The 15,887-nt window shown below is 59.8% G+C and overlaps 5 non-coding genes across 5 annotated transcripts; 1 reads left to right on the top strand and 4 right to left on the bottom strand.

The window, feature by feature from the left end:
- The first annotated feature begins 5,951 nt into the window (after window positions 1-5,951).
- LOC141412439 (5S ribosomal RNA) lies at window positions 5,952-6,070 on the top strand. Its single transcript, XR_012437279.1, has one exon. It is a non-coding gene; the product is annotated as a 5S ribosomal RNA (ribosomal RNA).
- A 1,312-nt stretch (window positions 6,071-7,382) lies between these two features.
- Window positions 7,383-7,501, bottom strand: LOC141412995 (5S ribosomal RNA). The gene has a single exon (XR_012437837.1). It is a non-coding gene; the product is annotated as a 5S ribosomal RNA (ribosomal RNA).
- A 2,155-nt stretch (window positions 7,502-9,656) lies between these two features.
- Window positions 9,657-9,775, bottom strand: LOC141412335 (5S ribosomal RNA). The gene has a single exon (XR_012437173.1). It is a non-coding gene; the product is annotated as a 5S ribosomal RNA (ribosomal RNA).
- Window positions 9,776-11,933: 2,158 nt separating this feature from the next.
- LOC141412742 (5S ribosomal RNA) lies at window positions 11,934-12,052 on the bottom strand. Its single transcript, XR_012437584.1, has one exon. It is a non-coding gene; the product is annotated as a 5S ribosomal RNA (ribosomal RNA).
- Window positions 12,053-14,212: 2,160 nt separating this feature from the next.
- On the bottom strand, window positions 14,213-14,331 carry LOC141412334 (5S ribosomal RNA). The gene has a single exon (XR_012437172.1). It is a non-coding gene; the product is annotated as a 5S ribosomal RNA (ribosomal RNA).
- Window positions 14,332-15,887: the final 1,556 nt, after the last annotated feature.

The raw sequence follows: 15,887 nt of genomic DNA, 5'->3' as shown, positions 1-15,887 counted from the left end.
TGATCTTTTGCCAGGATGACCTATTTATTGGTCACAGTGGGGATTTCAAGTCTCTTACTGTCACTGTGTTAGGGTCTATCTGTGCTCATAGGTCCATTAGAGTATTTTTTATAGAGATGTGTGCCCCTATGCTTTGTGCATGTATGTTAAGAACTAATATTTGCTCTTGATGAATTGCTCCTTTAATTACTATGAAGTGACCTTCATTTTCTCTTCTGACTGATTTTAGTCTGGAGTCTACTTTGTCCTATATGAGTATAGCTGCTTCTGCCCATTTATGGAGTCCATTTTCTTAAAAAAACCTTTTTCTGCCCTTTGACTCTAAGTCAATGTTGTTGTTATTGTTTTTCTTTCAATGAGATGAGTCTCTTGTAAGCAAAGTACAGTTCTGTCTTGTTTCTTTAACCAACTTTGTTAGTCTATGTCTTTTGATTGGGCCATTGAGGCCATTTACATATAATGTTAATATTGAGAGGTGCATGTTGTTTCCAATCATTTTTATTCTCTTATTGTTTACTTTGTCTACTGGTCTGCTTGATCAAAAGGGTTTATTGTTGTTTGCATCTTCCTGTCTCACTCTAGTTTCTCTGTGTGTAAAAATCCTTTAAGCATTTTCTGCAGTGCCAGTTTGGTTGTCATGAATTCCTTCAGTTTTTCCTTGTTGTGGAAGGTTTTAATTTCTCCTTCAATTAGGAATGATAGTTTTGGTGGATGGACTAGTCTAGATTGACAGAAACTTTCTTTCAGGGCGTGAATTATGTCTTTCCATGGCCTTCTTACACTGAGAATTTGTGTTTAGAAATCTGCTTTTATTTTAATGGGTTTGCTGTTATATGTGATTTGTCTTGTTTTTCTTTTGCATCTTTCAGTCTTCCTACTTTGCTCTGTGTGCTGAATGTTTTGATTATTGTATGTCTGGAATGTTTCTTTTTGGATCCTGACAGTTTGGTGTTCTGTAAGCTTCCTGTACCTGGATGATTCTATCTTTCTCAAAGTTAGGGAGGTTTTCAGTTATTAGTCTATTGAATAAGTTGTCTATGCCTTTAGTTTGTATCGCTTTTCCTCTTCTACATCCACGATTCATAGGTTTTGTCTTTTCATGATGTCCCAGATGTCTTGCATGTTCCATTTATGTTTTCTTTGCATTCTTTTGTGATCTTCTACTGTTTGATCTAATTCCTGTACTTTGTTTTCTGTTCCTGATACTCTATTTTCAACTTGTTCCTCTCTGTTTGCCAAGCTTTTGATTGAGAATTTTTTTTGGTATATTGAGTTGTTTCAGTTTTTTCAGGGTTTCCGTATCTTTGTTAATTTTCTCTTTCATATCCTGCATAGTCTTAATTTCATTCATCTGTTTGTATTCTCCTTGAGCTCACTTAGTTGTTTATTCACATTCTCTATGTGATCAGACACTAGCTTTTGTATATTTTCTTTGAGCTCATTAATCATTCTTACTATTATTTTTTGGAATTCAATATTTGATATTTCTTTCTCTTCACAGCTGTATAGATCCTTAGTGTTGGAATTAGCTTTTGAGGGAGAGTGGTTGTCTTGCTGTTTCACTCTGCATTGAGATTTATGCATCTGGAATTGTTTCTGTTTTGAGATTTCAATCTCTTGTTCCCCTGTAGTTGGGGTTTTCAGCTTTTTCCTCTGGGGTTCCAGCATTTTTCCTCAGAGAGAGGCATGATGGAAACCTTACACCATGCACCTGAGCAAGGTTCTTGTTGTGGTGCAGATTACCACTTTCCATCCTTCAGTGAGGGAACTGGGGTTCCTGCTCTTTGACAGGGGAGCAGGGATTCTTCTACAGATGGGTGTTGTGGGGAGCACAGGTCTGTGTGCACCTCTGGAAATCAGGCCTCTTGGCACCACATGCAGAGTAGTAGGTCATTGCTATTCTCCACTCAGGGGTAAGTTGGCATTCCCACTTATTGATGGAGGAATGGGGGGCTCTCCCACATGTGGATGAAGTCAGGAGCACTGAGCCTTTGTGTATTGTGGAGAAGCAGGCTTCTGGTGATGGCAGAGTACCAAACCGTGGAGCTTGGGGTACACTTTTGCATATGGCATTAGGTTCCTGGCAGCAGGTGTGGCAGCAAGTTGATGTGCCCAAGGCAGCAAAGCCAGTGGATTTCTGCCTTCTGGCACCTACAGGGCGGAGGTACTGTCACCCACTTGTGCAGTTGCATGGGCTTCCAGGGTCTGCATATAGTGGCCACTCCAGGCCCAGGAGGACAAAACCAGCGGATTGTGCCTTTTGGTGTCTGCAATCTTGCCCCATCTCAATCCAGAGTGATTCTTTTTTGAGATTTATATATCCTTATTAAGTTCCTCTTTCATGTTCTGCATGGTCTTCTTACTTTCATTCTTTTGTTTGAATTCTCTTTGAGCTCCTTTAATTATTCATTCATATGCTCTTGAGATCAGACACTATCTTTTTTGTCTCTTCTCCGAGCTCAATAATTATTCTTGCCCTTATTTTTTGGAATTCAATATTTGATATTTCCTTCTCTTCACTGTTGTTTAGATCTTTGACAGTGGACTTAGCTTTTGAAGGAAAGTTATTGTTGCTTCATGTTTCTGCGTTGAAATTTATGCATCCAGTTGTTTTTGGTTTGAGGTTCTAGTTCCTAGTGCACCCAGGCTTGGGATTTAGTAAAAGATTGTCCAGGACTGGGTAGTGGTTGAGCTCTGGTGTGTATTCTTATCTTAATATGGGGGGGATAGTGGATCAATATCAATCCCTTCAGCTTCTTATTATCAAGATGTTGAATTCTATCCCCTTTCTCCATAGGGAAAGAATACTTAGCTACTAAAATTTTCTCAGTTACTGAACTGCAGCCTTGAAGTTGCAGTAAATCCTGATGAAGATGAGTTACTGCTACTGTTCCAGTATGTTTGCTTTTCAATTGGAGCAAAGGTGACTGTTCATGTTCCTGGAATGCTAAAGGTAATAGGATCCATGGTGGGATAGAAACTAAGGGAAAGGTCTAGTGAGTAAAAAAAGTTGAAAAGTTTATGTAGTAGGATGGGTGGTGGTAGATAACAAAAGAGGGGAGAAGTAATATTGGAGAAAAAATTGAAAAAACAAATATAAACTATACAGAACTGGAAAACAAAGAGAAAAAACCTGGGAATCCTTTTATCTATTGGAATTATTGATAGTGAAGGAGGATTATGATAGGGTAGACAAAGAGAAAAAACACTGATAGCTAGAGAGCTGTTCTGGTGGTTGACAGAAAGTAAGAATTGAGGAGGAAGAGAGCTTTACAATTGCAAACTTGAAAGTGGCTTATGGGGGTCTCGTGGATGCCAGCAGTAAGAAGAGAGGGATGGAGTGAGGTCAATAGCGGGAATTGGGGAGCAAGAAGGCAAAACTTCTATTGGAATGTGCAGGAAAAAAAGAAAAACATAGCTGCAATTAAGCAAACAAGAGATGTACATCACAGTTTCAGCAGTAATGAGCATAAATTTTACATAAAAAATGTGAATTTTCTATTGCTGTTGCACTTGTCCCTTCCCTCTGTGTGTGTCTTTTAGTCCACTGGATGGCAGGCTAAATTGAATACCTGCCTCTGAGTTGGCAACTGGTGCTGTAGAAAGAAGGATGTTGGTAGATGTAACTCTTTGGAGTTTGTATGGGCACAAGCCAGCATCTCACAATTCACATTTGCAATGTTTCCATATCAAAAGGTCCCCAGAAATTACAGCCTGTACTTGTGCACCAAGTGCACAAGAGACCGCCTAGGAATACCATGTGCTGTAGGCTTTTGCTCCTCCCTCCCTCACTGAACCTTTTGTCCTCCAGGACATCACCACCACCACCACCACCACCCACCACAGTGACCACGACCCCAAAACTCTCCCTACCACAAGACAGACACATGCCACGTGGAGGACAAAGAAGGTTGGAGAAGAGGGTGGCTGCCATTTTCCAAAGGGCTGGAGGGGCAGTGGCCCATTTGGGAAGACGAGGACTGGAAAAGTCCACAAGACCTCCATTAGCAACCACACATCGAAGTGTACAGCTGAAGGAGGTGAAGGAGAAGGGCAGCTGCTTGCCCTGGCCCAAGCTGTGCATCACCTTCCTTTGCCATAGCGGTGACACATTCGCAGAAGAACAAATGACAGAGAGCACTCACAAATTGTACCCTGAGAAAACTTGATCCTCGTCCTGGCACCTCGGGAAGAAAGCCACCTAGTGGCCACCTGGGTGAGACCGGCTGCAGAATTAGGCCATGGGGCCTCTGAGCGCAGACACCAAGCTGCCAGACCCCAGACCGTTCCCAGCCGTGCCAGGAGACCAGAATGCAGACTCACTCCCGGGCACTCTGCTAGCTCCTGGGGCTCCCAGAACCGGCAGCTAGCAAATACAGCCATAGCAACCAGAACACTCCAGATCTCATCTGCTCTTGGAAGATACTCAGTGTCGGGCCTGGTTAGTACTTAGATGGGAGACTGCCTGGGAAAACCAGGTGCTGCAGGCTATTGCTTCCCCTTCTCCCACTGATGCTTTTGTCCGCCTGGAAATCACCAACATCACGAACCACAATGACCATGACTCCGACCCTGTCCAGGCCAAGTGCCAGAACCACGCCAACACAATGCTCACAGTAACTCCCTCAAATCCTCACCTCACCCCAAAATCTCCTCATGCAGGAGCCTGTAACACGGACCACCAGCAATGTTGCTCCAAGACCATGTTGGGGACACCTAACCAACTGACCTCAGTTAGCCAGCAGGATTAGAAAACCTCCAGAAACACCACGCAGAGACAACCAGTCCATGCACGAACACACATGGCACACATCATCTGCTCCCACACCGACCCCCATGCCACACATGAGCATCAGAAGCAGGAGCTTGGGACAAGAAGGTATGGCTGGGGCCTGAGCAGGAACAAGTGAAGCTTTGGTTTGCGGCCCCTCGGCCAACTGCATCAGGATTTTTGTCTGGGCTCGGAGGCCAGAGGATCTCTGCCATTTGCTAGCAGGGCCAGGGATGGCAGGAGGGTGGGTACGGGGCTCAGCCAGGCCAGTTCTGCTGGCACGATCCTGTAGCACGTGGCCGCGTAGCACGGGGCCGGGTCTGAAGGAGGCCAAGCAGGGGCACAAGACCCAGCAGTGGCACAGGGAAGAGGCCCAGGGCACCCAGGAGCAGACGAGACCCGGGAGTCGTGCGTGCTTGGCGTGGCCGCGGGCCCCGTGACGCCCGAGGATTCGAGTGCTCAGCCCCATGTAGTGGCCACGAAGGCCTGCCTGGGAGAAACGCCCCGGGAGGCCGGCAGGAACCCGGGATCGGAAGGGATGTGGAGGGGCCCCGGGTCGGAGGAGATGGCTTTGGCTGTGCTTGGTTTTGTTTCTTCTTCCCAAGATCCCGGGTGTGAAAGGGGCCAGAGGTGAAGTCCTGGGCTGGAAAGCCTCACGAATCAGCCCCGCAGCCCCAGGCCCTGAGTGTGGAGGAGGGCGGAGCGGGTCGGCGAAGGGCGCGGCTGCCGTTTTCCTGATGGGCTGGAGGGGCAGTGGCGCTTTCCGGACGAAGAGGACCGGAAGGGTCCCCGAGACCTCCGCTGGGAGCCACGCACCCACCCAAGGATACGGCTCCAGGAGGCAACGGAGGAGGGCGCCTGCTTGCACTGGCCCGAGCAGTGCGTCCCCCGCCTTGGCCACAGCAGTGAACATTCCCAGAAGAACAAGCGCCCGAGAGCACTGAGAAATTTCCCCCGAGAAAACTTGACCCTCGTCCTGGCAGCAGGACACCTCGGGAAGAAAGCCACCCAGCGGCCACCTGGGCGAGACCAGCTGCCCGAGCAGGCGCGCGGGGCCTCTGGCCGCTGGCCCCGGGCTGCCAGCCCCCACCCGGACTCCCAGCCGTGCCAGGAGAGCAGCGTGGAGACGCACGCCGGGGCCCTCGGCAGGCTCTTGGGGCTCCCGGAGGCGGCGGCTAGCGTCTACGGCCATACCACCCTGAACGCGCCCGATCTCGTCTGATCTCGGAAGCTAAGCAGGGTCGGGCCTGGTTAGTACTTGGATGGGAGACCGCCTGGGAATACCGGGTGCTGTAGGCATTTGCTCCTCCCGCCCTCGCTGCTCCTTTTGTCTTCGGGGACTTCGCCACCACCCCCACCACCACCACCACCCCCAGCACCACCACCACCACCACTACAACGACCCACCGTGACCACGATCCAGACCCCTTCCATACCACCCGCCAGACCCACGCACACCGAATCCTCACAGCTACGTCCCCGAATCCTCTCCCCTCCCCACACTCTCCTGGGGCACGCGCCCGTGACACAGGTCACCAGCGAGGTTGGTCCCAGGCCACGTTGGGGACCGCTCCCCAACTGCCCTCCAGGCGGGCGGGGAGGGACGTGCGGAAGCCATGAGAAAGTGGGTCCTGCACCCCAGCGGGCCCCACAGGGGGACGCGCCACACCTGGGCTCGCCACAAGGTGGTGCACTGGGTCCAGGGCAAGACGCCAGGGGACAGAGAATCAGGGAGCCTCAGTCGGGTGCTGCTCCATGTTGCGCTCCGTCGCTCAACCCAAGACAGGGCAGCCAGCGTGCGACCTCTACGTGGGATCCTGCCTCCCACGGCAGAGCCTGCGGTCACAGGGACAGAGGGCGCAGGCCGCCAGAGCTCCGGATGCCAGCGGCAGCTCCCCGTCCCGCTCAAAGGGAGGGAGGGCCGCCGCTGTCGCCCAGTCGCCTGTGCCACCCTCCGGGTCTCAAAGCACTCCTCAGTCAGCTCAAGGACCGGGGCCACCTGGCCTTCGGGGTCACATGGGCTTGGCATCCGGAGCTCTGGCGGCCTGTGCCCTCTGTACCTGTGATCGCAGGCTCTGCCGTGGGAGGCTGGATCCCACGTAGAGATCGTGCGCTGGCTGCCCTGTCTTGGGTTGAGCAACGGAGTGCGATGTGGAGCAGCACTCAACTGAGGCTCCCTGCTTGTCTGTCGCCTGGCGTCTTGCCCTGGACCCAGTGCACCACCTTGCGGCGAGCCCAGGTGTGGCGCGTCCCGCTGTGGGGCCCGCTGGGGTGCAGGACCCACTTTCTCATGGCTTCCGCACTTCCCTCCCCGCCCGCCTGGAGGGCAGCTGGGGAGCGGTCCCCAACGTGGCCTGGGACCAACCTCGCTGGTGACCCGTGTCGCGGGCGCGCGCCCCAGGAGAGTGTGGGGAGGGGAGAGGATTCGGGGACGTAGCTGTGAGGATTCGGTGTGCGTGGGTCTGGCGGGTGGCCCGGACGGGGTCGGGGTCGTGGTCACGGTGGGTCGTTGTGGTGGTGGTGGTGGTGGTGCTGGGGGTGGTGGTGGTGGGGGGGGGGTGGTGGCGAAGTCCCCGAAGACAAAAGGAGCAGCGAGGGAGGGAGGAGCAAAAGCCTACAGCACCCGGTATTCCCAGGCGGTCTCCCATCCAAGTACTAACCAGGCCCGACCCTGCTTAGCTTCCGACATCAGACGAGATCGGGCGCGTTCAGGGTGGTATGTCCGTAGACGGTAGCCGCCGCCACCGGGAGCCCCAAGAGCCTGCCGAGGGCCCCGGCGTGCGTCTCCACGCTGCTCTCCTGGCACGGCTGGGAGTCCGGGTGGGGGCTGGCAGCCCGGGGCCAGCGGCCAGAGGCCCCGTGCGCCTGCTCGGGCAGCCGGTCTCGCCCAGGTGGCCGCTGGGTGGCTTTCTTCCCGAGGTGTCCTGCTGCCAGGACGAGGGTCAAGTTTTCTCGGGGGAAAATTTCTCAGTGCTCTCGGGCGCTTGTTCTTCTGGGAATGTTCACTGCTCTGGCCAAGGCGGGGGACGCACAGCTCGGGCCAGGGCAAGCAGCCGCCTTCCTCCGTCGCCTCCTGGAGCCGTATCCTTGGGTGGGTGCGTGGCTCCCAGCGGAGGTCTCGGGGACCCTTCCGGTCCTCTTCGTCCGGAAAGCGCCACTGCCCCTCCAGCCCATCAGGAAAACGGCAGCCGCGCCCTTCGCCGACCAGCTCCGCCCTCCTCAACACTCAGGGCCTGGGGCTGCGGGGCTGAATCGTGAGGCTTTCCAGCCCAGGACTTCACCTCTGGCCCCTTTCACACCCGGGATCTTGGGAAGAAGAAACAAAACCAAACACAGCCAAAGCCATCTCCTCCGACCCGGGGCCCCTCCACATCCCTTCCGATCCCGGGTTCCTGCCGGCCTCCGGGGGCGTTTCTCCCAGGCAGGCCTTTGCGGCCACTACACGGGGCTGAGCACTCGAGTCCTCGGGCGTCACGGGGCCCGCGGCCACGCCAAGCACGCACGACTCCCGGGTCTCGTCTGCTCCTGGGTGCCCTGGGCCTCTTCCCTGTGCCGCTGCTGGGTCTTGTGCCCCTGCTTGGCCTCCTTCAGACCCGGCCCCGTGCTACGCGGCCACGTGCTACAGGATCGTGCCAGCAGAACTGGCCCTGTCTGAGCCCCGTACCCACCCTCCTGCCATCCCTGGCCCTGCTAGCAAATGGCAGAGATCCTCTGGCCTCCGAGCCCAGACAAAAATCCTGATGCAGTTGGCCGAGGGGCCGTAAACCAAGGCTTCGCTTGTTCCCGCTCAGGCCCCAGCCATACCCTCTTGTCCTTCGGCTGCTCGTGTGTGGGGTGGGGGAGAGGAGGGTGCGTCCCCGTGCGTGCGTGCGTGGTCTGGGTGTCTCTGCGTGGTGTGTGTGTGTGTGTGTGTGTGTGTGTGTGTGTGTGTGTGTTAGATGCCGTGCCTGGTGTAGGTGGGGAAGAGCAAGCCGTCACGCACAGAGCCCCATCACACACTGGGGCCGGGCCGAGGGGGTCAATCTGCTCGGCCTGATTGCGTTGGGCATACATTGCAGAAGGCGGGTTTTCCAAGGCGGAGCAGAGGGTCCCGGCACCTGAGGTTGTCCACGGGGAGAATGTCTGTTCCACGGGGGCAAGCGGTCCCTTCCGTCGTGCCCAAGCCCATGTGACCCCGAAGGCCAGGTGGCCCCGGTCCTTGAGCTGACTGAGGAGTGCTTTGAGACCCGGAGGGTGGCACAGGCGACTGGGCGCCAGCGGCGGCCCTCCCTCCCTTTGAGCGGGACGGGGAGCTGCCGCTGGCATCCGGAGCTCTGGCGACCTGCGCCCTCTGTCCCTGTGACCGCAGGCTCTGCCGTGGGAGGCGGGATCCCACGTAGAGGTCGCGCGCTGGCTGCCCTGTCTTGGGTTGAGCGACGGAGGGCGACGTGGAGCAGCACCCGACTGAGGCTCCCTGCTTCTCTGTCCCCTGGCGTCTTGCCCTGGACCCAGTGCACCACCTTGTGGCGAGCCCAGGTGTGGCGCGTCCCGCTGTGGGGCCCGCAGGGGTGCAGGACCCACTTTCTCATGGCTTCCGCACGTCCCTCCCCGCCCGCCTGGAGGGCAGTTGGGGAGCGGTCCCCAACGTGGCCTGGGACCAACCTCGCTGGTTACCCGTGTCGCGGGCGCGCGCCCCAGGAGAGTGTGGGGGGGCAGAGGATTCGGGGACGTAGCTGTGAGGATTCGGTGTGCGTGGGTCTGGCGGGTGGCCCAGACGGGGTCGGGGTCGTGGTCATGGTGGGTCGTTGTGGTGGTGGTGGTGGTGGTGCTGGGGGTGGTGGTGGTGGGGGGGGGTGGTGGCGAAGTCCCCGAAGACAAAAGGAGCAGCGAGGGAGGGAGGAGCAAAAGCCTACAGCACCCGGTATTCCCAGGCGGTCTCCCATCCAAGTACTAACCAGGCCCGACCCTGCTTAGCTTCCGAGATCAGACGAGATCGGGCGCGTTCAGGGTGGTATGGCCGTAGACGCTAGCCGCCGCCTCCGGGAGCCCCAAGAGCCTGCCGAAGGCCCCGGCGTGCATCTCCACGCTGCTCTCCTGGCACGGCTGGGAGTCCGGGTGGGGGCTGGCAGCCCGGGGCCAGCGGCCAGAGGCCCCGCGGGCCTGCTCGGGCAGCCGGTCTCGCCCAGGTGGCCGCTGGGTGGCTTTCTTCCCGAGGTGTCCTGCTGCCAGGACGAGGGTCAAGTTTTCTCGGGGGAAAATTTCTCAGTGCTCTCGGGCGCTTGTTCTTCTGGGAATGTTCACTGGTGTGGCCAAGGCGGGGGACGCACAGCTCGGGCCAGGGCAAGCAGCCGCCCTCCTCCGTCGCCTCCTGGAGCCGTATCCTTGGGTGGGTGCATGGCTCCCAGCGGAGGTCTCGGGGACCCTTCCGGTCCTCTTCGTCCGGAAAGCGCCACTGCCCCTCCAGCCCATCAGGAAAACGGCAGCCGCGCCCTTCGCCGACCCGCTCCGCCCTCCTCCACACTCAGGGCCTGGGGCTGCGGGGCTGAATCGTGAGGCTTTCCAGCCCAGGACTTCACCTCTGGCCCCTTTCACACAAGGGATCTTGGGAAGAAGAAACAAAACCAAACACAGCCAAAGCCATCTCCTCCGACCCGGGGCCCCTCCACATCCCTTCCGATCCCGGGTTCCTGCCGGCCTCCGGGGGCGTTTCTCCCAGGCAGGCCTTCGCGGCCACTACACGGGGCTGAGCACTCGAGTCCTCGGGCGTCACGGGGCCCGCGGCCACGCCAAGCACGCACGACTCCCGGGTCTCGTCTGCTCCTGGGTGCCCTGGGCCTCTTCCCTGTGCCGCTGCTGGGTCTTGTGCCCCTGCTTGGCCTCCTTCAGACCCGGCCCCGTGCTACGCGGCCACGTGCTACAGGATCGTGCCAGCAGAACTGGCCCTGGCTGAGCCCCGTACCCACCCTCCTGCCATCCCGGGCCCTGCTAGCAAATGGCAGAGATCCTCTGGCCTCCGAGCCCAGACAAAAATCCTGATGCAGTTGGCCGAGGGGCCGCAAACCAAGGCTTCGCTTGTTCCCGCTCAGGCCCCAGCCATACCCTCTTGTCCTTCGGCTGCTCGTGTGTGGGGTGGGGGAGAGGAGGGTGCGTCCCCGTGCGTGCGTGCGTGGTCTGGGTGTCTCTGCGTGGTGTGTGTGTGTGTGTGTGTGTGTGTGTGTGTGTGTGTGTGTGTTAGATGCCGTGCCTGGTGTAGGTGGGGAAGAGCAAGCCGTCACGCACAGAGCCCCATCACACACTGGGGCCGGGCCGAGGGGGTCAATCTGCTCGGCCTGATTGCGTTGGGCATACATTGCAGAAAGTGGGTTTTCCAAGGCGGAGCAGAGGGTCCCGGCACCTGAGGTTGTCCACGGGGAGAATGTCTGTTCCACGGGGGCAAGCGGTCCCTTCCGTCGTGCCCAAGCCCATGTGACCCCAAAGGCCAGGTGGCCCCGGTCCTTGAGCTGACTGAGGAGTGCTTTGAGACCAGGAGGGTGGCACAGGCGACTGGGCGCCAGCGGCGGCCCTCCCTCCCTTTGAGCGGGACGGGGAGCTGCCGCTGGCATCCGGAGCTCTGGCGGCCTGCGCCCTCTGTCCCTGTGACCGCAGGCTCTGCCGTGGGAGGCGGGATCCCACGTAGAGGTCGCGCGCTGGCTGCCCTGTCTTGGGTTGAGCGACGGAGCGCGACGTGGAGCAGCACCCGACTGAGGCTCCCTGCTTCTCTGTCCCCTGGCGTCTTGCCCTGGACCCAGTGTACCACCTTGTGGCGAGCCCAGGTGTGGCGCGTCCCGCAGTGGGGCCCGCTGGGGTGCAGGACCCACTTTCTCATGGCTTCCGCACGTCCCTCCCCGCCCGCCTGGAGGGCAGTTGGGGAGCGGTCCCCAACGTGGCCTGGGACCAACCTCGCTGGTGACCCGTGTCGCGGGCGCACGCCCCAGGAGAGTGTGGGGAGGGGAGAGGATTCGGGGACGTAGCTGTGAGGATTCGGTGTGCGTGGGTGTGGCGGGTGGCCAGGACGGGGTCGGGGTCGTGGTCACGGTGGGTCGTTGTGGTGGTGGTGGTGGTGGTGCTGGGGGTGGTGGTGGTGGGGGGGGGTGGTGGCGAAGTCCCCGAAGACAAAAGGAGCAGCGAGGGAGGGAGGAGCAAAAGCCTACAGAACCCGGTATTCCCAGGCGGTCTCCCATCCAAGTACTAACCAGGCCCGACCCTGCTTAGCTTCCGAGATCAGACGAGATCGGGCGCGTTCAGGGTGGTATGGCCGTAGACGCTAGCCGCCGCCTCCGGGAGCCCCAAGAGCCTGCCGAGGGCCCCGGCGTGCGTCTCCACGCTGCTCTCCTGGCACGGCTAGGAGTCCGGGTGGGGGCTGGCAGCCCGGGGCCAGCGGCCAGAGGCCCCGCGCGCCTGCTCGGGCAGCCGGTCTCGCCCAGGTGGCCGCTGGGTGGCTTTCTTCCCGAGGTGTCCTGCTGCCAGGACGAGGGTCAAGTTTTCTAGGGGGAAAATTTCTCAGTGCTCTCGGGCGCTTGTTCTTCTGGGAATGTTCACTGCTCTGGCCAAGGCGGGGGACGCACAGCTCTGGCCAGGGCAAGCAGCCGCCCTCCTCCGTCGCCTCCTGGAGCCGTATCCTTGGGTGGGTGCGTGGCTCCCAGCGGAGGTCTCGGGGACCCTTCCGGTCCTCTTCGTCCGGAAAGCGCCACTGCCCCTCCAGCCCATCAGGAAAACGGCAGCCGCGCCCTTCGCCGACCCGCTCCGCCCTCCTCCACACTCAGGGCCTGGGGCTGCGGGGCTGAATCGTGAGGCTTTCCAGCCCAGGACTTCACCTCTGGCCCCTTTCACACAAGGGATCTTGGGAAGAAGAAACAAAACCAAACACAGCCAAAGCCATCTCCTCCGACCCGGGGCCCCTCCACATCCCTTCCGATCCCGGGTTCCTGCCGGCCTCCGGGGGCGTTTCTCCCAGGCAGGCCTTCGCGGCCACTACACGGGGCTGAGCACTCGAGTCCTCGGGCGTCACGGGGCCCGCGGCCACGCCAAGCACGCACGACTCCCGGGTCTCGTCTGCTCCTGGGTGCCCTGGGCCTCTTCCCTGTGCCGCTGCTGGGTCTTGTGCCCCTGCTTGGCCTCCTTCAGACCCGGCCCCGTGCTACGCGGCCACGTGCTACAGGATCGTGCCAGCAGAACTGGCCCTGGCTGAGCCCCGTACCCACCCTCCTGCCATCCCGGGCCCTGCTAGCAAATGGCAGAGATCCTCTGGCCTCCGAGCCCAGACAAAAATCCTGATGCAGTTGGCCGAGGGGCCGCAAACCAAGGCTTCGCTTGTTCCCGCTCAGGCCCCAGCCATACCCTCTTGTCCTTCCGCTGCTCGTGTGTGGGGTGGGGGAGAGGAGGGTGCGTCCCCGTGCGTGCGTGCGTGGTCTGGGTGTCTCTGCGTGGTGTGTGTGTGTGTGTGTGTGTGTGTGTGTGTGTGTGTGTGTGTTAGATGCCGTGCCTGGTGTAGGTGGGGAAGAGCAAGCCGTCACGCACAGAGCCCCATCACACACTGGGGCCGGGCCGAGGGGGTCAATCTGCTCGGCCTGATTGCGTTGGGCATACATTGCAGAAGGTGGGTTTTCCAAGGCGGAGCAGAGGGTCCCGGCACCTGAGGTTGTCCACGGGGAGAATGTCTGTTCCACGGGGGCAAGCGGTCCCTTCCGTCGTGCCCAAGCCCATGTGACCCCAAAGGCCAGGTGGCCCCGGTCCTTGAGCTGACTGAGGAGTGCTTTGAGACCAGGAGGGTGGCACAGGCGACTGGGCGCCAGCGGCGGCCCTCCCTCCCTTTGAGCGGGACGGGGAGCTGCCGCTGGCATCCGGAGCTCTGGCGGCCTGCGCCCTCTGTCCCTGTGACCGCAGGCTCTGCCGTGGGAGGCGGGATCCCACGTAGAGGTCGCGCGCTGGCTGCCCTGTCTTGGGTTGAGCGACGGAGCGCGACGTGGAGCAGCACCCGACTGAGGCTCCCTGCTTCTCTGTCCCCTGGCGTCTTGCCCTGGACCCAGTGTACCACCTTGTGGCGAGCCCAGGTGTGGCGCGTCCCGCAGTGGGGCCCGCTGGGGTGCAGGACCCACTTTCTCATGGCTTCCGCACGTCCCTCCCCGCCCGCCTGGAGGGCAGTTGGGGAGCGGTCCCCAACGTGGCCTGGGACCAACCTCGCTGGTGACCCGTGTCGCGGGCGCACGCCCCAGGAGAGTGTGGGGAGGGGAGAGGATTCGGGGACGTAGCTGTGAGGATTCGGTGTGCGTGGGTCTGGCGGGTGGCCCGGACGGGGTCGGGGTCGTGGTCACGGTGGGTCGTTGTGGTGGTGGTGGTGGTGGTGCTGGGGGTGGTGGTGGTGGTGGGGGGGGTGGTGGCGAAGTCCCCGAAGACAAAAGGAGCAGCGAGGGAGGGAGGAGCAAAAGCCTACAGCACCCGGTATTCCCAGGCGGTCTCCCATCCAAGTACTAACCAGGCCCGACCCTGCTTAGCTTCCGAGATCAGACGAGATCGGGCGCGTTCAGGGTGGTATGGCCGTAGACGCTAGCCGCCGCCTCCGGGAGCCCCAAGAGCCTGCCGAGGGCCCCGGCGTGCGTCTCCACGCTGCTCTCCTGGCACGGCTGGGAGTCCGGGTGGGGGCTGGCAGCCCGGGGCCAGCGGCCAGAGGCCCCGCGCGCCTGCTCGGGCAGCCGGTCTCGCCCAGGTGGCCGCTGGGTGGCTTTCTTCCCGAGGTGTCCTGCTGCCAGGACGAGGGTCAAGTTTTCTCGGGGGAAAATTTCTCAGTGCTCTCGGGCGCTTGTTCTTCTGGGAATGTCCACTGCTGTGGCCAAGGCGGGGGACGCACAGCTCGGGCCAGGGCAAGCAGCCGCCCTCCTCCGTCGCCTCCTGGAGCCGTATCCTTGGGTGGGTGCGTGGCTCCCAGCGGAGGTCTCGGGGACCCTTCCGGTCCTCTTCGTCCGGAAAGCGCCACTGCCCCTCCAGCCCATCAGGAAAACGGCAGCCGCGCCCTTCGCCGACCCGCTCCGCCCTCCTCCACACTCAGGGCCTGGGGCTGCGGGGCTGAATCGTGAGGCTTTCCAGCCCAGGACTTCACCTCTGGCCCCTTTCACACCCGGGATCTTGGGAAGAAGAAACAAAACCAAACACAGCCAAAGCCATCTCCTCCGACCCGGGGCCCCTCCACATCCCTTCCGATCCCGGGTTCCTGCCGGCCTCCCGGGGCGTTTCTCCCAGGCAGGCCTTCGCGGCCACTACACGGGGCTGAGCACTCGAGTCTTCGGGCGTCACGGGGCCCGCGGCCACGCCAAGCACGCACGACTCCCGGGTCTCGTCTGCTCCTGGGTGCCCTGGGCCTCTTCCCTGTGCCGCTGCTGGGTCTTGTGCCCCTGCTTGGCCTCCTTCAGACCCGGCCCCGTGCTACGCGGCCACGTGCTACAGGATCGTGCCAGCAGAACTGGCCCTGGCTGAGCCCCGTACCCACCCTCCTGCCATCCCTGGCCCTGCTAGCAAATGGCAGAGATCCTCTGGCCTCCGAGCCCAGACAAAAATCCTGATGCAGTTGGCCGAGGGGCCGCAAACCAAGGCTTCGCTTGTTCCCGCTCAGGCCCCAGCCATACCCTCTTGTCCTTCGGCTGCTCGTGTGTGGGGTGGGGGAGAGGAGGGTGCGTCCCCGTGCGTGCGTGCGTGGTCTGGGTGTCTCTGCGTGGTGTGTGTGTGTGTGTGTGTGTGTGTTAGATGCCGTGCCTGGTGTAGGTGGGGAAGAGCAAGCCCTCACGCACAGAGCCCCATCACACACTGGGGCCGGGCCGAGGGGGTCAATCTGCTCGGCCTGATTGCGTTGGGCATACATTGCAGAAGGTGGGTTTTCCAAGGCGGAGCAGAGGGTCCCGGCACCTGAGGTTGTCCACGGGGAGAATGTCTGTTCCACGGGGGCAAGCGGTCCCTTCCGTCGTGCCCAAGCCCATGTGACCCCGAAGGCCAGGTGGCCCCGGTCCTTGAGCTGACTAGGAGTGCTTTGAGACCCGGAGGGTGGCACAGGCGACTGGGCGCCAGCGGCGGCCCTCCCTCCCTTTGAGCGGGACGGGGAGCTGCCGCTGGC

This window comes from Castor canadensis, chromosome 10 (assembly GCF_047511655.1).
Source record: "Castor canadensis chromosome 10, mCasCan1.hap1v2, whole genome shotgun sequence".
NCBI lineage: Eukaryota > Metazoa > Chordata > Mammalia > Rodentia > Castoridae > Castor > Castor canadensis.
The sequence above is the reverse complement of the archived record's forward strand: the minus strand, read 5'-3'. Positions and strand labels throughout refer to the sequence as shown.